This window comes from Sarcophilus harrisii, chromosome 1 (genome assembly GCF_902635505.1).
Source record: "Sarcophilus harrisii chromosome 1, mSarHar1.11, whole genome shotgun sequence".
Classification (NCBI taxonomy): domain Eukaryota; kingdom Metazoa; phylum Chordata; class Mammalia; order Dasyuromorphia; family Dasyuridae; genus Sarcophilus; species Sarcophilus harrisii.
Window position 1 is genome coordinate 263,586,402 of NC_045426.1, and position 23,769 is coordinate 263,610,170.

A 23,769-nucleotide genomic window follows, 5' to 3' on the forward strand; every position below is an offset into this window, starting at 1 on the left:
TAGGCCTAGCTTTCTAACCACTGGGCTACCTAAGCTGTGCCCAATAACTTTAGTACTTTGAGTTACTTAAAGGATGAATATGAAGCATTTTAGAACTAGGCCAAGTGTCATAGAATAGTGAGACCTATCAAGAACCGCATGACTGCCATATTTGTGGTACCTTCAGAACCAGCCAATATGGAACACTGGCATTCTAATCTGGGCTTTGCCACTGACTTGTAGGGTGACCTTAGGCAAATCACTCAACCTCTTTCTGCCTCCCTGTAAAATAAGTATAATAATAAGCCAGCTGCCTCCACAAGGGTGGAGTGATACCTAATTAATGTTTAGTGGGTACTTTTAGCTCCTTGGATGATAGGCTACAAGGAAGGATAAGGTGTTATTATTTTTAATTTGTTTACCTCATTGAATACTCATTGTAAAGTCTTCTGGTTTACATGCCCATTTGTGGAACCCAGTTCCATTTCTAAAGAGAAGTCACTGGTTTTTCAGTCAGCTTCTTCTATGAAGCATTTGATAATTTGTCACCAAATCCAAAGTCCCAAGTATAAGAAAGCCTATAGAAAGCCTTGGTTTCAGGACTTTCCCTCTTTTAATTATTCCCTATGCATCCCTTTTTTTGTCTATTGTCTCCCCCATTAGATTGTAAGCGCTTTAAGAGCAATGTCTGCCTTTTGCCTCTTTCTGCATCCTCTGTACCAGAGTGCCTGGCACATGGTAGGGACTTAATAAATGTTAATTGAATTCAATTAATTCTTGAGCCAAGAACAGAGATGAGGCTGGATCTATGGTTTCATTGGCATACAGGAACTCCCTTTATTTATGGGGGTCAGCATCCAAATCCAAAAAGTCTTAGTTACTTCAAGTGACTTTTCCCCAAGGTCAGTATGTCAGAAGCAGGAGTTGAATCCAGGTGAGTTTATTTGTTTGAATTGTTTTTGCTTTATCTACATTATGAACTAGTGATCAAGAATTCCCTACAATTACGCTGATTTGGCCGTGGCTTTGAATAAGGACATCGTTACTAGACCAGGAACAGCTCCTTCCAGAATGAATGAGTATTCTTTTGTAGCTTAGAAAAAGTGAGAGAAGAGCCAGTTTTGCATAAAATGAGTTGCCCTGCTCCACTCTTCTGAATAATGTTTTTAGTTTCCCTTCTAAACTTTTGCTTCCTTCATGATCATTTGTTCTGTGCTCTAGGGGTATAAAACATTAAGGCCCCATTTCTCAGGATTATGGATTAATATTAAGACATAAAGGTGATCTCAGAGTATTTAGATCATAATTTGGTTTGTGACACCCCAATTTTCACACAATGAAATAGTACCAGTCTTCATCCTTAAGAAACAATAGTTCTTAAGGGGGAAAAAAAAAACAGTGAGATTTTACTTCTGGTATTGACCACTGCTTAGATTCTTAGGGCAGAAGTCCCTCTGAACTTTGGCATCAACCTTAAAAGGCACCAATCCCTGCCAACAGAAATAGTGGTTTTCCTGGAAGCCACCATCCAGCCCTATGCAATTTCCTATCAATAAAATAAGTGAGGGCTGACCCAGTGACTCAGCAGCTATACATTTCACAGTCTGTAGCAGAATCTCCCATGGTGAAGTAGGCTCAGAATTAGAGGGCTAGATGGTAACTACGCTCTAGGAATGATCAGCAGCAGAATAAAGGTTTCCAGGCAAACCAGCAACACAAACAGAACCATGTCTTTGCTCACTGATCTGAGGGAGTCCTGTTATGGTATGGTTGGGTCAGAGAGTGTGAAAGCAGACTTTTAACACTTGGTGGCAGGTGAAAAGATGATGTCATTAATGAAGTCACCCTTTCCCCCATGATGATCAGGAAGGCCCTGTGGCAAAAATGAGAGTTTCTACTGCCTGCTCAATTTAGTGGGATAATGGCTGTCACTGTCCCAGGCAGTTTTTTTCCATGCTAAAAGGCAGTAAAAAGGGGGGGGGGGGGGGGGGGGGGGGGGGGGGGGGGGGGGGGGGGGGGGGGGGGGGGGGGGGGGGGGGGGGGGGAGAAGCCTGTTTTTTAAGAACTGTCTTGATAATAGTTGGAAATATAGTTGGAAAACAACTATCTGCTGATCTATCTGCTTAAAGACTTTCTGGGTTATAACAGAAGCCATGTACTATGTAATAACACAGGATACAAAAAGGATGTTGGCTTGATCTCTGCTCTACCTTCTATTTTTATATCTCAAGGCATTTCTGAGCAAAGCTTTACTTTCATGGTGTTGTTTGTGGTTGAAGGTACATGCCATGTGGTTTTTCTGTAGAATTTAGTCCCAAATAGAATTTACAAAGAGCCCCTTACGCTATCATATCACATATTTTTAAAGTCTAGATAAGAATCCCTATACTTTATTTCAAAACTTTTTTTTTTTTAACTTTTGATTATCATATGATAGAAGGAAGTTTGGTCCATTTAACTTTTATGATTATCTGAAACAAATGAGAAAACTCATGAAGGAGAAAAATGGGTTGATGAAGCAGCATGAGCACAAGTTAAAGGCAAAGTATAAACATTCAGTTTAATTTGAGAGGGGGGAGGGTGGGCAAGAGAAGAAACAGCAGTGAAGTAACCAGGAGAGAGTGAATGTTAATAGTAATATGTACCAAAGTTTATATTCTATTAGTAACATTAAGCCCTTCTTGTGATACTTAAAGAGTTTTCAATAGCTTTCCTATCCTTTAGAATATTTGTGTTACAGGCTAGTGTTTTAATAGAGAAAGTGAAGGTTTATATGTATATATATATTTTTTTTCTAGTTTAAAGTTAGAATACATGTGTTTGTTTCTTTAGCATATATTCATTGCTTTTGAAGAAAACTGAAATTGTGAGAAGAAAAAAACACTCTAGAGTCTCGAAATCTTATTTGTTATGTGTCTTTGAAAATGAACCTCAAAAATATAAGTGACATTTCAGAACCGCATATAATACCTGAAATTTAGCTCCAGATTAATAGAATTCTCTCCCCATGATGATGTACATTATTTACCTATGAAGTCTCCAACTTGTAGAACTAAACAGTCTTAAGCTGTATGCATTAGTTCAGATATTCTAGTTTATTACTTGAGTAAGGATAGAACCATTTATTTAAATTTATTATTTCCTAAGTATAGCAGGGTTGATAATATATGTTCTGGTAAATCAAATTCAGGAAAAATCAGATCTGATAAAGAACTTCCCTGAGAATAATGACTACAGACAACCAAATAAACTATGATAAAATCCAAGGATCAAAAAAGGAATATATAATGGAAATGGCTTGAAATCCACCAATTGTGTGAGCAACTCAAAAAATACCATGAATTCTTTCTTCATAGATGGGCTAAATAGTGGCTAGGATCCTGGATTTAGGTCTCAATCTGCAGTTGTTAATTCAGCCAACTTTTATTAGGGAGTACCCTTGGGCAAGGCATTATTATCCTGTGAGAATTTAGGAATGTCATATGACAAGGTCCCTACCCTGAAGAAGCTTAAATTCTAAGGGGGGAGGGGAAAGTCACTCAAAACACTGTATAAAATGCTATATAAATGAGAGCTTTCATTACACACATCAGTATTGTACTAGGTAGAATAGAATATGTTGAAGATTGAAGGAGAGATCCATTAAAAATAGTGTAGAAAAATTTGAGAATGGAGAGATCAGCTTGGGGAATAAGGGAAGCCTTTGTGTAAGAGGTAGCTCTTTGGTATGACTTTGAAGGAAGAGGATTTCAGTTGTCAGAAATGAGGAAGGAGAACTTTTCAGGCATAGAACATTGACCTAGGCAAATGTGCAGAAACTCAAAAACAAGTTCTGCTTAGCAACAATATAATATGCTTGATAGAAAGTAAAGTATTTTTGAAATAAATCTGAAAAGGTAAATTAATGACAGATTATGGATAGCCTTAAATGCCAAGCTAAAAGGTTTTATTTTGTTCTCTACAAGCAATGTAGAACCCTTGAAGGCTGTTGAATAAAGCATTGATATAGTTGGATAGAAAAAAATTACTTTGATAGCTACATGAAGGATGAATTGGAGAGAGAAAAGACTGAAGACAGATCAATTAGAAATCTTACTATAATAGTACAGATGAGAGGTGTAAGGGTCTGAGTTGAGTGGTGAGAGACTAGACAGATATGACAGAATATGTGTAGAATTCATAGGAAATAATATCTAACATTTGTAGAGCTTGCTAGGCACTATGCTAAGCACTTTACAAATATTATCTCATTTGATCCTCACAACTCTAGTAGATAGGGGGTATTATTATCTCCACTTTATAGTTGATAATGAGACAAATATAGGTTAAGCTGTTGTTGATCCTTTGTTTCTGAAGAAGGCCAGTGACATCGTGGGTGATGTCCTTACTTACACATGTGTTGGTTTTAAGCAAGGCAGAATTGCACAAAATTTTCAGCCCCACTTTCTCTTCCTGAGTCATCAAAATCCAGTGGCAGGACAAAAGTCAAGGCAACCAATGATGGCTTGGGGTACAGTGAATGACCTTGGCATCTTGGATGCTCTAAGTACTCCATAGCACCTGTTTTAACGCAATCATGGCCACTGGAACAAATTCTCATCCACTTATTCAATCATGGAAAGTCTTCACATATGCTTGGGATTGGCATTCCTCTTAATTCACCAACTGGTTTGAGGTCTATCAGATACTTTCAACCTGAGTTAGCCCATCTGCTGAGATTGCTTACTGGGGTATGGCCACTGTAAGATTTGGGTGAAGGTGCTTACTAAAGATAGATAAAAATCCCTGAAAAGGGCTCAACAAGCCCTCACACCTGAGGTAGTAGTCCTCTTGAACACCCAAAACCCCATACACCACCTAAGTAACTTGTCCAGGATCACACAGCTAATAAAGTGTCTGAAGCCGAATTTGAACTCAGATTTTCTGAGTCCAGCACTTTATTTGCTGCATTTCCTTCCTCTCTACAATTTTTTTTTTTTTTTGGATGTGAGAAATGGAGATGGAAAAGTCAAAGATAGCTAATGTTTTAAGCATCAAATGATGAGCTCTACAAGGGAGAACCTTTTTAGGAAACACACAGTAGGGTGGAGGACAAAGATCTAAATGTGTCCTCACGTACCCACATAGAGATTGGAGGAGGAATTTTAAATCATGAAGGAAAAAGGAATAGGAAAGCTCTTTGGAAGCTGTGAAAGGAGAAAATACCAGAGGGTGTGGTGTGGCTGTCAGTATCAGGTGTTGCAGGAGGTCTTGAGAAAAGTTGTGGAGGTTTGACTAAAATAAAAAAGGTTTTGGTAACCCTTTAAGAACAATTTCATAAGCTGGTAAAGGGGGAACTGGATTGGAGGGGTTGAGTGGTGAATGGATATTGAAGATGTTGAGGTAGAAAGTAGAGAGTACAGTCATTTTCAATAAGAAAAAAGAGGGGCAAATAGTTTGAGCAAGTAGCAAGGCAGAAGAGAGAGTTTTTTGTTTTTAAGGCTGCTGAGACCTAAGCAGGGTTTGTAAACAGAGTCTAGAGCAAGAAAGAGAGAGATTGAAGAGAGTGAATGAAGAAAATGATAGATGAAAACCCATCATGGAGTGAATGGGATCCAAAGCATACTTGAAAGGTTTAGCTTTGGCAAGGAAGAGAACTCTAATCACCTCATTCTCAGAATGATCATAGAAGCATAGATACACGGTTAAAAAGGACCTTAAAAGACATCTAGATCAACTTTTTGTTTTACAAATGAGAAACTGAATTCAAAGAAATTAAATTATTATTTGCCTAGCATCGCACAAATGATAAGTGAAAGAAGCAAAATGTGAACCCAGGTCATCTAATTTCTTGAAGATCCATAATGCATTTTATTGCAATTGTCCTCAATTATGGAGACGGATAACTGAAGGAGCTAATGGGGATGACTTCAGTCTTGTCAGTAAAATGAGAGGAAAGGTCATTTGTTAGAGGAGGGTGAGAATAGACTTGGCATCCTGAGAAGGTTCAGGAATCTCAATCTTAGGAGGCATGATAGAGAATCAATCAGAGATTTGTGCTTCCTTGCTACAAAGATAATTCAGTCAATTTTGCTGAAACCTTATGATTTTATCTTTATCAGTAGGCTAAATGAGAAATGATCCTATACCAAAGAGAACTCTCTGGACATTTATAGGACACATAAATTATTACGAAGCATGTTTCATGTATACACACATATATGTAAAAACTACCTTTTATTTAACACTTTAAGGTTCTTGAAGCCTTTATATAAATTATCTCATTTTATTCTCAAAACAACCCTGTGAGATTGATGAGAATGAGGAAACTGAGGCTGAAAGCAGTAAAATGACTTGTTTAGGGTCACATTAAGTATCTAATCAGTGTCTGAGGTAGAATTTGAATTCAAGTCTTCCTGATTCCAGATGCAGCAGTCTACCCAGGACACCATGTAACTGCCTTGCTAGATCCTAGACTTTAGATGTAGAAAAGGAATAGATGAGGTCATCTAATTCAGAGATGAGCAAACAACAGACCAAGATTAAAAGCCAATCCCTTGCCTGTTTTTTATCTTCAATCAAAGAATGGTTTTAAATGTAAAAAACAAGTTGACCTTAGGATTCCAATGTGTGGTTTGTTTGTTTTTTTCATTGTGATTAGTTTCGTAGTGATTAGCATATGCTCATAGATTGAGAACTGGAAAAGGCCTTTGAGTTTATCACATCCAGTCTCTGTTTTATAGATGAAGAAACTGAGGCTCAGAAAGAGAAAGCTGTTGCTCAATTATAGTAATTATATCCGAGTGACAGTCTAGTAAGATTTAGTTTGATATTGTTTCTAGTTTCACAGTAATTTGGTGTTTATGATTTAACCATGTTTATAGTTTAATCACTCTTAAAGATGGCTTAAACTTTATACACTTAGGGGGAAAGATGAAGTTGTGATTCATAGTACTTTGCAAATACTAGATGCTTAATAAATGTGTTTGGTCTGAATTTAACAGAATCTTTCTTTGTATAACCATGGCTTAGCTTAGTGCCTAACATCCTGCAAGTGCTTAATAAATAATTGCTGATTAACTCAGTCACCAAACACTATGTGCCTGGTACTGTGTTAGGCAAGCAAAGGAGCTATTATGAATAAAATACTTTGCAAATTAAGTTTTTCAGATCTTTTTATGGAATTAATATTATTTAATAGACTTCAACTCCAAAATAATTCCAAACAAGTGTCTTGGAATGAGCAAGAATAATTTAAAAAGTTACCATTACATGTTTGTTTACTTTTGTAATAAAGGGTGGAGGCTTTAGCCTCAATTAACATACATCACTAAGACAGATTCTTTGGAAAGGCTGATAAGTTGTTGCTTTCATACAGCTTCTTAATATAGAATGCTAACTTGTGCTGATTTACATCTTGTATACAGTGCCTTCAGTGTAATGATGTATGACTCATTAAGTATCTAAATTGTTTTGGTTTAATGACATTCTGCTTTTTCCATTTCCAAACTGTGAAATAAGACTGAAACTCACCTGGGATGTGGGCTCATAACTTAGAGCTGGAAAAGGCCTTTGAGTTTATCATCCAATCTCCCTGTTTTACAGATGAGGAAACTGAGGCTCAGAAAAAGAAAGCTATTGCTCAATCATACTAGTTATATCAGAGTCACAGTCTAGCAAGTTTTAGTTTCATGTTGTTTCTATTGAACCACACTACCCTGGTGTGGTTCCATGGAAACAAATTTAAAAATAACCCTTGAGTAACCAAAGTTTGTGGAGTTCTCTTGCCAATTAGTCAGACTGCCTTAGACCAGTTGACCAAAGGACACTCCTTTGGAACTAAGGACAGTGTTTACTAAATACCGATTTCTCCATTGGTGCTTTGTTCTTTGGTTTCTAAGACCTCCTCTTGAGAGTTTGCAGTCTTAGTCCAGCTTAGACTGACTTCCTAGGAAAGTCACAGGGATTCTGATGAGAATAGCTAGAAGCTTCAGTCCCAGCTGTTGTGACATGAGTTTGCCATCTCTGGCAGGGTATGGTGATGGTCTAATCTTAAAGACATAAGGTAATATGGAATTGATAATTCTTGGGAAAGGAAAACTAGCAAGGTTATTTTTACTTTTCACATTTGGTCCAATAGAAACAGTTGTTTCCCTGGGTTTCACTAGGTTAATTTAAAAAATGGAAAACACTTGGACGCTTTCACTTTGGAATATGTGGGTGGAAAGGGAGTAATGGGGTGCTCCTATACAAAATGAATGCACATGACACTTGATTTATTTTACTGTATTCCCTTCTCTGTTATTGAAGTTTTGTTTTTGTTTTTTACATGTAGACTCCTCAACACAGACTAATTCAATCTACTGATACTGAACTTTGCCTTCATCAGTCCCAGATTTTGGCAATTCAGATAAAAGAAACATGATTCCTCCTCCAAGTTAAAATTCTACCTTTCTCCCTCCTGGATTGCCTTCTTGTCTGGCTTATTCCCAAATTGAAGTCATATAATCCTATGCTTGTGATCAAGCTTTCACAAATGCAATCTAATGACTTTGTCGGGGGATCAAATAGGACAAGGAAATGGTCAGAGTGAAAACCCTGGCTTAAATATATCAAGGAATTCTGGGAGTCAGCAAACAGGGAAGAATCATATTAAACAGTGGTTAAATATATATATATATATATATATATATATATATATATATATATATATATATATATTTTTTTTTTTTTTTTTTCCTGTTCTGATATCCAGAGTGGACCAGATTCTTTCAGTGAGTTAATTGCTCCCTTGAGGTAAGTCAGACATTTGGGGAAGCTACATTAACTCTCTTAGGCCGCAAGGGTACTATTTAGTGGTCTGATGGTGTAATTAAATGACCATTTAGTCAATTACTGCTTGAATATACCACATGGTACTCGTGTGGCCTGAGAGAGTAAATGCAGCTTCCAGAAGTGCTTAGCTTTTCCCCTTGGGAATAGTTTTACACACGTGGATATATACACACTAAAAATTAGCACAGTTGTACCCCTCCCCTGTCAGTTATAAAGACATATTGCTGCTAGCATGGTACATATATATAGCCTATGTATAATGCAAGTATCTTGCACATGAATTATGAAACAGGTCTAATCAGTTTTTCCATCCTAGCCTAAAAACACATATGCCTACTGTCATAAATAACTGATAAAATTTACCATCTTCTCTCATAGCTTCAGATGTGCTTATGACCTACCACTCACTGCTAAATGACTTTTACATTCTTCCTAAGAACTTTTTTCTACCACATCAGGAAACTTTTTGTGCTAAAAGACAAATGTAAACTTTTTGTTCCAAGAAAATGTCCATTTGGATATTGGATTTGGAAATGGAAATCATGGAAATGGATTTGGAAATGAAAATGGAAATCAATGGATTTGGACAATGGATTGAGAAGCTCAGAGCTATTAGTAGGATGGGATGCCTATTTTTTCCTGATACTAGAAAGGGAATTTACTTCTCCCCTGCCCTGCAAGAGGTCTGAAGAGCACCATCCTTGTTCCTTAAAGGACTGCCAGATTATTCCCCTTTGGAAAAAGTGGACCCTTGGAAAGGAAGAAAAAAATAGAGTTATGGGCTAGAGAAGAAGGAAATGATAGGCTGTCCCTTTTCCCAGCACAGCTGGATCCACTGCAATCTGTCCATCTACTGTTATTCTCACCCTACTTCCCAAATTAATTTGTCCTAAATTCAAGAATTCTTAGCTCTGTCTCCAGCTAAAATCAAGAATTATGCCAGTTCTAAAAAAGGTAGTCTCAAATCCATGGCTTACATGTTCTGTAAGAGCTATTAAACCAGTCGTTTCACTTCCTTTTTGGTTTCTGTTCCTTTTGATTTTTTTTCCTCACGAAAGGTACACTTACAGAGAATTCCACATACAAGGTAGGAGAGCTTTTTGTCACTCTGTCCAACTGTTAGGTAGATTTAGGACTTCTCATTTAAGATCAATTTTAGAATTTTTAAGTAGGGAGAAGTCCTCTTATAAGTGTATCTTCCATTAAGGATGTACTTCAGGTTCAGAATGAATTGCCCTCTTGATAATTTAATTACCTGGATTAGAATTAGTTAATGAAGGATGACCGATTTAACATTTTCTCCAATAGTAAAAAACACTAAATATCTGTTGCAAGTATGATATGATGGTTGTGTATTATAGACCACCACACTTTTCTTTGAAATAAATTTGCTTGTCTCTTCAGAACAAATTCTTTCTTTTTGCTTCAGGAAGCCAATAAATACCACATCATCCTTCCAAAGTTACTCCCTAAGATTCAGGATTTAAAAAATTATAATAAAAGGATGGACACATCAACTATGAATTACTCACAAGAAAGACCCTTGAAGAAGAAACCTTTCATGATAATCATACTAATTCCTAAAGAAACAGTAGCAGTTAACATTTAACAACTGTGGCACGAAGAGGAAAGAAGGTTGATAACCTTTAGATCAAAGCTACATACAGTCTCCCATCAGAAAACTTAATGACAGTCCATTATAATAAGACGGTATATATGTGTATACACATGTATACATATATGTAGTATATATGTAAGGGAAGCTATCTGAAAGAACCAGTTATTTTCTCACTCAACCTACTGGATGCGAGATAATAGCAACTGAATTTTACAGATCAAGAGTATAAGCTGCAATTGCAATGTGTTTTTGGGGGGAGAGGGATGAAAGGAGGGAATACTCACCCAATAAATGCCACCCTGGGGTTTTACTTGATAGCAGGAGGACACATTTTGTCTTCCAGTCACCTCGACATTTAAGTCCAATCAGGCTGCAATGTCTTTGCTTCTCCACAGAGGTTATCACAGCTTACCAAAAAGTATGCCGAGCCTAGTGCCCAAAGGTTTGTGAGCCAGGCTGAACTCTGTCTGTGTACACACGTGACTCCCCCCTTCCCCTCCCTTACACTCATACCCTTAATCCTCTAAGCCTTAGCTGTCTGCTTTCATTGGCTGAGTGTATTACAAAAACAAGCCCTCAGTCGTGATATCTCTAAGTGATTAAGACAGGGAGAGTTTAAGGGGCATTAATCTTGGGGCCTGATCATTGCCTTGAGGCTGCTTGCCTGTGTGGCTAGTTATGGACATTTTTGCTAGATCTGTATTTTTTTTAAAGCACCCATTTGTTTCTCTGAGTTAAATGAATGGTGTTATTGTTTTAAGAGGAGCTAAAAAAGCCTGTAAATGTTAAGACAAAATGTCTACACATATGCAAACAGGATGGTAGCTAAAAATGAGGAAAATTGGTTTACCATGACCTTTATTAGATGGAGTACTTTACCATACAGGCATCTGAAATGTCTCAAAAGGCCATGGACAGCACTTGAATGATAAAAATGTCTGCTTTTCAAACCTTTTTAGTCCTCACCAATATTAGTAAGATTTTACAAGTCATCCAATTCTGTTGTTTCTGCTATACCTAAACATAGATGATTCTTCCTATTTCAATGATTCATATCATTTTAATTAGCCTTCATTTTGGATCAAGACGATTGAATGGTGAATGTCCCTGTTTCTATATTACAGGGTTTTGGGTTTTTTTTTGCAAGTGGAAATAAGCCCCTGAATTTGTGCCTCCCACATCCACCCTCTATCTTCCCCCACACCATGGTTTGCTTGCTATTTTGGGAGCCATCCCTAGCTTTCTTTTGTTTAAGTATGGCCTTTGTGAGCTGATTCTGCAATGTGAAAACCGGTTTCTAATTGTGTTACTATTGTGATAATGAGATATTTGAAAAAGGTTAAAAGAATGGGCCTCCTTTCTCCCCAGTCCCTCTATACCACATTCTGGTTCAGCTGCTACTTCTGTTTCATGATTCAGAATTATACAGAATGCAAGCTCATTTGGGAGTTGAATAATATGGTCAAAGATAACTAATTTATTAGTGGCTTAAGTCTTGGCTTATTTAAAATAAGTACATGGGAGTAATCAGATTTTTTTTTTTGGGGGGGGGGGATTAGAAGTAGAAAGAATGCTAGATATGAAATCAGAAAACCTGGGGTTGAAATCTGACTTTGCCCTTTACTAGCTGAGTGATCCTAGTGAGCTTCAGTTTCCTTATCTATAAAATTGAGAGGTAGAACATTTGAACTTCTCAGATCCTTTCCAGCCTAAAATGTGTGATAATCCTGTGAATCTAAACGTAATGTAAATATGCTAAATAATAATAATAAAAATCCTAACTCTTTTAGTTTCTTTTTTTTTTTTAATCTTAGGACAGTTGTTTGCTTTTTAACCATAAGATTTTAAGGTTGCGACCTTAGATATCCTACCTTCCTCCCATTTTTACAGTTGAAGAAACTGAGATACAAGGATGTTAAGTGCCTGATTAATAGCAAATCTGGGGTAAGAATTTCCACCTCCTGGCTCTTGTATCAGTGTTCTTACCTCTTCACTACATATCCATGTCTACTCTCCTTCCACAGCACAAGACAGGATACCATGTATGAGGCTGATTAAAATACAGTTTGGAGCCACAGATAGAGCTTCTTGAGGGAATCATGTTCTCCTTGGTAGCAAATTATATGTTACTGAAATTTCTAAAGCACCATTAGTCATTAAAAAACATATTACTTACTCTGTGTTAGGCACTTTGCAAAGTGTTGCACTAACAAATTTAAAAGAATTTTTATACATTCATCTCTTAGCATGAGAGCTGTGGCTGTGTTCTCCTACACACATATTTATATTCTCAGTACTTAGGTATGGGGACTGACAGGTAGTGTTTATTGTTGTTACTATTAGGTTAGGACCATTCACTCTAATTTAAAATTTAAATGTGCACCCCTGGACACTTTTGAATGTGAAATCCTTCATTTTTACATCTATTCTGTTCCAGAAGATGGGTAATTGTCTCAGGACTACTGCATCAGAATGATAATTTGCACATATATATCACATCAGTGCCCTGCATTTGATATAGCATAGGCTATTTTATTCCAGTGAGCAGCTCTATATAGTGCAAGGTAATGGAAGAGTAATAGTGGTATGCAAGTTTCCTTGATTTCAGTGTGTAATAATTGCACAGATTCATTGGCTTATTGGACTCTTTAAGGTATAAGGGCTAGAGCACAATAAAAGCTATAGTGTCTATAAAATTTCCTTCAGAGAGATTATTCTGTAGTGTCATTGTTAAGGAATTATAATCAAACTCCACTCCAGAGTTATGAAGCCTGCATGATCTGTTTATAATAGCATTTCTGTGTAGCTAACAGCCTCATGGTACTTTTCTAACAAAGTGTTTTCATGGAAGCAAGTGATATTAGTTGGAGTTATACTTGATTTTCTTATATTTAAAATTCTTTAGTATTTTCTCAACTCATGCATTATATAATACATATATCCTTGGCAAGGTGTATGTGAACCAATTTTCTATAAATTGAATCCTATATTAAATGTACCCAAAAAACCTTCACTATATATAAAGGATCATAGCAATGAAATTATTTTTCATTTTGAAGCATCTTTTGTCTTTTTTTAAAAAGTTTTTTGGCTCTCAAAGGGAATTTGTATTTTTTTTTTTTTAATTTTCTACCAGTATTCTTTTGCATCACATTTTGCACCTGGGCACTTTAAAGATATTCAGTAAATATTTAACAACTTGAATTATCAGTGCCCCAAATGGATTGCCCTCCAGTGTCATCAGTACGAGAATGGGGTGTGAAATGAGTGGCAACTCCCTAATAGGGAGGGATAAGGTACTGAATTTGGAAGAAACTCTTTGTAATCTCAGAATATTTGGAAAAGATTAAGAACCAGAGACCAGCACTACCCTCCTCTTCCTTTTATACTTCATTTGCTGTGAAGTATTAAGTTCAAAATGTGGCAAGTACTCAAAAAGATGGGAGTACCAGGACCTCTTGTCTCCTGAGGAACTGTAATTCAGATCAAGAAGTACAGTTAGATCTGAACGTGGAAAACTGTTTGTTTTAAGATTGGACATAGAATATGACAAGGCTATATATTATCACCTTATTTATTTAACATATATGCAGAGTACATCATGTGAAATTCCAGTTTGGATGGATTAACAGCTGGGATTAGGGTTGCTGAGAAAAATAACCAGTAATCTCAGACATGCAGCCAGTGTCATTCTGTTGGCAGAAAGTGAAGAGGAATTAAGAAGCTTCTTCATAAGGGTGCAACAGGAGACTATAAAAGTTAAAACTTAACACTAAAAAAAAACCAAAATCTTGACAACTGACCCCATCACTTCCTGACAAATAGAGGGAGAAGAAATGGAAGAAGTGTCAGATTTTATGTTCTTGGACTCAAAGAATATGCAATTAAAAGACTCTTGCTCCTTGGAAGAAAAACTATGGCAAATCTCGACAGCATACTAAACAGCATAGACGTCATCTTGCCAACAACAATTGTCAGAGTATGGTTTTTTCCAGTAGTAATTTATGGCTGTTAAGAGTGGACTATAAGGAAAGCTGAGCACTGCAGAATTGACATTTCCAAATTGTGGTGCTGGAGAAGACTTTTGAGAGTATTTTGGAGATCAGTCAATACTTAAATAAACACACTATTTACTGGAAGTTATAAACTTTGATCACATAAAGAAAAGATGGGACTCCTTGGAAAAGAGTATAATCTTGGGAAAGATTGAAGGCAAAAGGAGAAGAAGATGGCAGAGAATGAGATGGATAGATAGTGTCATGGAAACATGAACATGAATTTGGACAGACTTTGAGAGATAGTGAAGGATGGAAGGATCTGGTGGAAGAAGGAAGGTCCATGGGGTCATGAAAAGTCAGACATGACTTAATGACTAAACAACATTATAGTTCAAAGTGCAGAATTTTCAGGACTTATGCTGTGGGTCAAGTAATGGAGATATTGAGGACTGACTAATAATATATTAGGATTTCTTAATAACATATAAGACAAATAATGTCTTGATTTTATCCCGGCTTCACACAGGTGTTCAAAATAGCAGTTGAAATGAGGTTAGAATGATCTTGGATCCCACATATGCAAAAATGTTTGTAGCAGCCCTTTTTGTGATGACAAGGAACTGGAAATTGAATGGATGCCCATCAATTTGGAAAATAACTGAATAACTTAAGATATGGAAATGTAATGGAATATTCTTGTTCTAAAAGAAATGATGAACAGGATGATTTCAGAAAAGCCTGGAAAGACTTAAATGAACTGATGCTGAGTGAAGTGAACAGAACAAGAAGATTATGTGATGATTAATCCTGATGACATGGCTCTCTTCAACAATGAGGTGATTCAAGGCAATTTCAATAAACGCGGGATGGAAAAAATCATCTGCATCCAGAGAGAGAACTATGGAGACTGAATATGGATCGAAGCATAATATTTTCATCTTTCTCATGGCTTTTTCCTTTTTTTGATCTGATTTTTCTTGCACAACATGACAAACATGGAAATATGTTTAAAAGAATTGCACATATTTAACTTATATCAGATTATTTGCTGTCTTTGGGAAAGGGGAGGTAAAAGAGGGAGAGAGAAAAATTTGGAACATAATGTCTTACAAAAATGAATGTTGAAAACAATCTTTACATGGATTTGAAAAAATAAAATACTATTGAAAATCATAAAAAATAAAAACACAATGTATTCTCTGCACCCCCTCCCCCAAAAAAAGATGTAGAGTCCTTTCTAACTCAAAAGTCTATGATCCTAGGAACTTGGAAGGAGACAAAAAGGGATATGTTTTCACAGGTGGACTAAAATAAGCATCCAAGGTATCATGAAGGGGTGGGAGTAGACCTCCTTTTGATGGTGCTTGGGTGGCATTATCAAGCCCTCTTTTTCCCCCAGAAGCTAAATTACCACCTTATTCCAACTGTCTTCCTGAGACTGCCCTTCCTGACTAAAGTGGATGAAAAAGTATCACTAAACTTATCTGACTGCTCTTTAATTTATAAACCAGCCTGAGGGCAACACCTCAGATACTCCTATCATAATGTGAAATGATTGCTTTGGACTGTGGATGCTAAGATGTTTTGAGAAGTTTTAATAGTATTTAGTCAGGATAGGAGCAGGGACTATTATCTTCTGTGTCCTAAACGTAATATATCTGCACTCAAGATACAAAACAGTGGCAATTGCCTAGCTGTCATTTCAGATTTGGGGAAATTCGAGATGCCTTTATTATCTTTCAAAGGAAACAAGAGAATTAACTTTAGACCCCCTTGTACAGTTTTATCAGTATGAAAAAGCCTTTTCCTTAGGGAGGTGAATAAACAATAGAGGGAAAATGGGAAAAATCCATTTGTGTGTATATTAAGTTGAGTTTTCAAAGAAAACTTCCGTTCAGTCAGGGGAAGATAAGAGTTTTATAGCTCTGAAATGTAAATAATTCTCCAAAAATATGTAGCATTGTATCTAGGTCTTCAGTGTTCATTGTACTTACTAACTGTAATAAAACGACAAGTAGGAAGACAGGGGTCTATAATTGGTTTCCTGACTTAACTAAATAAAGATGAATGAAAATGAAAATCAATATGATTTTTACATTTTTTGCAAGTTCATTCTAGTTTTCAGTGCTTAAGAAGGTAAAGAGGAGAAAAGCTAGTAATGTAATAAATTGAATATTGGTCTGGAAGCAGGAAGCCTCATCTTCCCTAGTTCAAATCTTAGACACTTAGTAGCTGTGTGATCCTGGGCAAGTCACTTAAAAATCTGTTCTCCTCCTGTGTAAAATGGAAATGCCAATAACAGCATATACTTTCTAGGGTTGTGACAGTCAATGCCTGACATGTAGTAAGTGCTATATAAATGTTAGGAGAGTTCATTATCACAAGCTGCCTCAGTGTTCATCTAATAATATAGCTTCTGGTCTTCCTTCCCCTCCAAAGACCCTCAATCCCACAGTTTGCCAGGGCTCCTGAACTAACTGAAGAGGAGTTCTGGGTACCTGCCTCTACATTCTTTCATACAACATTGCAGCTATCATCACTGTTACGTGACCTGCTGTTTGACTGGAAAAAGCAATTTGTAGATGAGAAAGACAAAAAAAGAAGAGGTTCTCCTCCTTCCTTTCCCTCCCAAGAAATTAAAGAAAACCTTCACATCTTTCTTGTTTATTTCTATATTAAGAGTTTTCTTTGCTCTGAGTTTCTGGTTTTACTGTCATAGCAGCTGATAAGATCCCACCATGTATCATACCCAGTGAACTCAGACTTAATGGCCAGAAACTTGAGTATCTCCCACACTTGGCCCACAGAAGGACCTATTTTCATTTGATCTCTATTTGGGGAGGGGATGGACTGTGGAGGAGGGAAAAGAGAAGAGAAGTATGTGTGTGAGGTGAAACCAAAATAGTTTTGTCCACTGTTAGTACTTAGCTGAAAGTGCCTCTTTTCAGCAGGTCTTGCATCAGTTTTTGGCAATAATTATTTTATAAACTGTGGATTCCCTTTATCCTTTTTTTTTTCTTTTTTCTTTTTTTTTCTTAATAATTATAACTTTTTATTGACAGAACCCATGCCAGGGTAATTTTTTACAACATTATCCCTTGCACTCACTTCTGTTCCGATTTTTCCCCTCCCTCCCTGCCCCTTCTCCCCCCAGGTGGCAAGCAGTCCTATCTATACATGTTAAATATGTCACAGTATATCCTAGATACAATATATATGTGCAGAATCGAACATTTCTCTTGTTGCACAGGGGATTCCCTTTATTCTTGATTGATGAAGTTAATTCTTAAGTTATTTGTATATGTAGTTATATGAAAATGAATATTTTTTTTTCCTTTTTATATAAATGGCTATATTTATATGTGACTAGTTCCCTAAATTCTGTTTAGATCACCAGTGCTTTCCATTTGACTTATAAGGAAGTGTGTAATACTCAGTAGGCGGGTAACCATTCTGTTCTGTTCCAGAAAACCCAGCTGGGTTAACTGGAAAAGGGAATGAATTGCCAACTTGAGTGTTGTGCCTAAAGTAGAGATTTCTGTGTAAGACAGAAAATGTGGGTATGGCGATTATTTGTCTTTGTGTCTAGATCCCTTCTTTTCTTTCCCCAAATCCTACATTTCATTCTATGTCATCTCCCAAAGTTGTATGACAGTTACAGTCTATACCACACATTCTAGCATAAAGGCAAAATGGTCTCTGCCCACAAGAAGCCTATACTTTATGGAGCGAGAGGGTCAGGGCAGAATATGTATGAGTAAACATAAAAAATGTTTAAAAAGTATAAGTTGAGTAGGTCTTGTTTTCTCAAAAAAGCATAAGATCTCTTAGGGTAGGAATTGTTTTTTCTGCAATTTTTATATCCTCCCTATTGCCCAACATAGTTTTCTGGGTTTCTGTAATACACACAGTAAATAATGATAGGTGGATAGATTGTTGAGTACCAAATTGCCTACCTATGCCTCCATGAAGTAGTAGCAAGAGAGAATCCATGACATTCAATGAATGTAAATGTGTCAGGAATTGTCTGCTTAGAAGGCAGCATCTCTTGGTTATCCTATTGGTAGAAAAACTGGTGTTTCTCTTTAATCAACAAACATTTAATAAATATGTCTACTTTGTGTCAAGCACTGTGCCAAGTATAAGTAAAGATTCTGTTAACATTTATATTCTGTCAAGTTTTGCCAGTTTTTGATTCAAGTTTTACAAGGCACTTTAAATATATTATTTCATTCAAACCTTATAAACAACCTCTTGAATTAGGTACTACAGGTATTATCTCCATTTTAAAAAATAATCTTAATTTTACAGACGAGCAGGCATCTGTAGATAGTTTAGTGATTTGCCCATGACACAGATCTAGGAATGTCAAGAGTATTATGCAAACCTGAGTCTTAATTCTTATGTTCAGCATTCTGTCCACTGTAGGAATTTAATAAATGTTCATTGACTGGTCCACTGTTCCTCTACAAAGCTTATCAATACCAATAACAACAGTTAACATTTACATAGCACTTACTAGATTTGTGCTAACCCAGGTCCAGTGCAACTGGTTCAGGGCAAGTTCTGACATCCTTCTGTATATACAACCTATTAAAAGAGCTAGAGGAAGAGCTCTAGTGGACTGGGAAAATTTTCTGTTGAAGTTTTATGGGGAAACAAAGAAGAGAAAAAAGGTTTATGGAAAGATAGAGAGAAGAATTTATCAGAAGGAGAAGGCATGGATGGACTTCATCAATCAACTCCTCACATCAATGAAGTCACAGATATGTCAGGAGGAAGTATGGGAACAGCAGGAAGAAAGGGTTGGGAAAATATTGAGAGGAGAGAACTTTTATCTTTTCTTTTTCTTTATACATGTATAGCCTACTAAGTCTTCATCTTTTGTACTGGGTGCTAGAATTGAAAGTTCATTTATTTTATAACCTTTTTACTATCACCTGGCTTATTCTGGACTACTGCTGTATTCTGCTCTGATTCATTAACTACAGTGTGCTAAATTAGAAAGGTTCTTGCTTCAAGCTTAAGTGATTTCAAACAGCAATTGCTCTTAAGGAAATTTTTCCTGAAAATCAAAAAACTATAAATTCCTAGTTCAGTGGAGACAAGTCCTTGGTGGGTTTGTGCTTTGACCAGAAACAGAATAAGTATCTGTGCTCTTAGCATTTCATGAATTAGGGGGGAACAGTATTCCTGACTTGAGTTTAAACAGAGGTTCTTAACCTTAAACAGAGTTTTCTTGGAGATCCGTGAAGTTATAGAGAAAAATAATTGCACTACCCCTTCCCCCCCCCCCTTCAAATGAAATTTAGGCTTTCCAATTACAGACTTAAAAAACCAGCAACAGTATTATTCTGAGAAGGAATCTTTGGCACAAAAAAGGCTAAGAACTCTGCTTTAGAGAGTTTATCTCTGATTTCTTTTGAAGGTTCATCTGGTAACAAGATTATCCTTGTTCTTGTGATTTTTTCAAGATGCAAGTAGAGGCAATAGATATGTGTAAGACAACTCAGCTGGATCTACTGTGGTTAAACTTTATATAGGATCTATTAAAATGAAATAATTGAGATGAAAAATATTTTGACTTTCTAATCAGCATTTTGATTATTGAAAATGTAGAGTTTCTAACTCATTCTAAGCAGACATTGAGTATGTCAGATAATTGGCTATTCTGGTTCTATCTATGAATCATTTTTTAAAATAAATTAAATCACATTCAAGGCAATTTCAGGAGAAATTTGGTGGAAAAGTGCCATTTGCATCCAGAAAAAAAACTATAGAGATTAAATGTGGATCAAAACATAATATTTTCACCTCCTTCTTCTTGTTTCTTTGTTTGCTTATTTTTTTTCTTATGTTTTTTTCCCTTTTGATCTGATTTTTCTCGTGCAGCTTGATGAATATGGAAATACGTTTAGAAGAATTGTACATGTTTAACCCATATTGGATTGCTTGCTGTCTTGAGAGGGGTGGGGAAAAGGAGAAAAATTTGGAATCCATCGTTTTATAAAGGTGAATGTTGAAAACTATCTTTGCATGTATTTGGAAAAAATAAAATACTATTTTTAAAAAAGCAATAAATTAAATCACAGATATCTGAACATGATGGATGCCAATGCCTATTCACATTATTTAGACCCTCAGCTCATTCTTTCCCTGTATGAGGGAAACTGTATATTTTGGGGAGGTCAGTGTACTTAGAAAGGAAAGATATAGTAAAAGAAAAGACCAAAATTCCCAAATCAGGTTGGGCAGATTTCCCTGTTTCCAGGGCACTAGGCAGCAGTCCCCCATTTCTGTTGAAACTTAGCTATCACTTCTGCTCAAGGCATGGATTAGCTCACAGCCTGCCTGGCAGATGTCCAGTTTACAGGACCACTTGAGTTGGAAGGGACTTTAGAGGTCATCTATTCTAGTCTCATCATTTTGCAAATGAGGAAACTGAGGTCCAGTGAGATGTGGTTACTTTCCTACAGTCACACAGGTAGTAAATGAGAGAATCAGGACCGAAATTGAATCCTCTCATTCTAATTCTATTTCTGTTTTTAGGTATACCAGACTGCTCTCCAGGGAAAGTTAAGCTTGGGGTTGACTTTATAGAGGGATAGTGGGACATTGGTTCCAAATGTAGTCTCTGGCCTGGTTTCTGAAGCCCAAGTTCCAGGCCCAGTAGGAAAGTGGAAGTGTATGGGAAGATTGACAGATGTTATATTTAGTAAGAGTGACTATGGGGAGTGAAACAGAGAAAAGACCAGCTGACTCAGTTCAAGCCAAGAAGTTTGAGTTAAATCAGTTCTCACCAAAAAGCTTGGCATCTTTAGGGATATTTTTAGTTTGGTGTAGTCCAGTGATTAAAATTTAAGGTAGAAGTTATGATTTAAACCATTATAAAAGAAGGATCAGGTTGAAATTCATATAAACTCAAAGTGTAGCAGTTGTACTCTCTCCTGAATGGTTTTATTCGACCTGATTTGTACATTTGATATGTGAATTATCTTTTATTAATATACATCATGGAACTTTGACATTTTCTTTTGTGTCTTTAGGAATTTTTTATGCACCATGCAAAAAGAGACCAATTTAGCCAGATTGTAGCAAAGGAAGACATCTCACTGCATTGTCCAGAAGTAGCTATTTTTTATCCTTGTGATTTTTATCTAATTGATATTTTTAAATGAATTCTAAAGTAAAGTGCATAGAATGGGCATCTCAGCAAAATTAGTCGGAGAAATGGATATATTGGGAAAGGTTGGTCCTAAGTTTGTGAGGAACTCATGCTGGGCTTCCATCTAATTTTCACCTCAACAAGCCATTTAATGTTACTTGTTTGAAATTTGTGCTTATTCAGACAAAGACTAGGCAAGATTATGCAGCTTTATACTATATCCATGAAAAAGGTTTTGCTAAGCAAATTAATAGTAGACATTAAGTTATGCGATGAGGGGAGATGTTTAAATTATTCTAAGAAACATTATTTAATTCACCTTGAGAGACTTCATTTTTATATAATTGATATGCTATTACAAATAATTCTTAACATTTATTGAATCAGATATCAAATTGCTTACTAGGCAATGTATTTTTAAAGCCTCAAGTTATTGTATAACTTTAAAAGAAGAAAACCAAATTTTCTTTGCAAAATACTCTATAATTCATACTTTACCTAATTTAAGTCAGCCTCCAAAATTAATATGAATCAGGACAGTTTCAGTACACTGGTAAATTCAAGACTACAGTGAGATAATTTCAATGAAATTGAGATGAATGGTTCACCAACTTTCCAGGGAATAATTTTAGAGGGAAGATTTTAGAATTTGAAGAGAGATGTAAGAGATCATCCAGTTCAGCCCTCTCATTTCATTTTTAATAGACTTTGCGTTTTGTAATTACAGCAGCTCAGATCTATATAGCACCTTAGAGTTTACAAAGTATTTGACTCATAGCAACTTTTCAAGGTAGATTATAAAAATATTCATTGCCACTTTACAGGTAAAGAAACTAAGACTTAAGCCAGATGATCCATTAGCTAAATTCATCATATTTATAGATGGCAGAACTAAGGTCTTGAGAAAATAAAAGCTTTGCTTTGTTACATAATGAATAATGGACAGAGCAAAGCTTTAAGAATCAATTAAGTTATAGTGGTATGCCTGTTGCCCCTAGGTGAGCCCTATTAAAATTAGTGGATTAATTTACATAAATAATTCCATCTTGCTTTCCAGAGGAGTTGGACTCATTGACAAGTCTGCCAATAATGTATCTGTTTTCTAGTAGCCACTCTGATATGTGTCTTTGGGCTTTTTATTTTTGTTTTTATTTTTGATCATCTTGGACATCTGATAGATACGAAGTTGCACCACAGAACCTCAAGTTATTAGTGACTTAGCATTTTTTTCCCACATGCCTATGGATAACTTGAATTTCTTCCCTTGAGAACTGTATGTCCATATTCTTAGACCATTTATCAATGGAGGAGTGGCTTATTCTTAGAAAGTTGAATCACTTGTTTGTTTTTATTGGTGATGAATCCTTTCCAAGAGAAATGTGCTGTATAAGTGTTGTTCCAGTTACTTCTCTCTATCCACAAAAGCATTTTGTCATATGCATGTGTTTTTAAATATTATTATGCCGATGTAATATTAATTGAAGATGTGATTGGTCATACTTTCCCATTCAGATGGGCATATTCATTTCTGTCTCTATTTTAAGATATTTGATTCACATTCATTTCATTTCCAGTAACAAGGTTGTCACAAAGATAAATGTTCCATTATTGCTCTCCCTTGACCTGGAATATGAGGTTTTCTTACCTCTTTTTTCCAGTTAAGAACAAAAAGGATAGTTCCTATCCCTGGACAGGAAAAGGAAAGCAGAAAAAGAAGCTAGCTGGAAATGAATGGAAAGACAATCCAAAATGATAGGAAATAAATAAAATTAGAGAATCAATAGGCCCCCATTGATAGTTTCCAAATTTTTTTTTCCTGGAGCATATTTTCCAGTTTGCTTGTTTAGATACTTTGATAGACCTTGTTGTTATTGTTGTTTGCCCTTTGTTCTTGGCCATGACATTCAAGTAAAATGGATTTAAGTGAGGGAGGGCTGGACAAAGTCACCTGCCTCACTTTCCCCTCCAGAGCTTGATAGAGCTCTGATTTCATTAGTGTATGCAACCCCTTCATAGGCACAGATTATAACTCCTTCATGCCTTCCTAGTCTGTGGGATTCTCTTTCACATCTCGGCACATTCTCCAGGAGAGCCACCCAAAGTACCAGGAACTGCTGCCTTGCACTTGAAATATCTTAAGGGCACTAGCATAGCATATAGGCTGCTTATTGTCTTCTCTCTCATTCTCCCTCCTC

General features: G+C 36.3%; 2 protein-coding genes and 1 long non-coding RNA gene across 4 annotated transcripts in view; 2 read left to right on the forward strand and 1 right to left on the reverse strand.

Annotated features, from left to right (window-relative positions):
- C1H7orf50 (chromosome 1 C7orf50 homolog) overlaps positions 1-23,769 on the forward strand; it is a 350,397-nt gene that overhangs the window by 170,504 nt on the left and 156,124 nt on the right. The window lies entirely within an intron of this gene.
- GPR146 (G protein-coupled receptor 146) overlaps positions 1-23,769 on the reverse strand; it is an 81,273-nt gene that overhangs the window by 13,605 nt on the left and 43,899 nt on the right. The window contains exon 1 of one of the 2 annotated variants that reach the window (XM_031941396.1): positions 10,696-10,832. The exons of the other annotated variant lie outside the window; for it this stretch is intronic. The gene's annotated coding sequence lies outside the window, so the exon portion shown is untranslated. Of the gene's footprint in view, positions 1-10,695; positions 10,833-23,769 lie in introns of those variants that run through there. 2 annotated transcript variants of the gene reach the window in all.
- LOC116419724 lies at positions 682-10,284 on the forward strand. The gene is made up of 2 exons (XR_004230008.1): positions 682-1,794; positions 9,172-10,284. It is a non-coding gene; the product is annotated as an uncharacterized LOC116419724 (long non-coding RNA).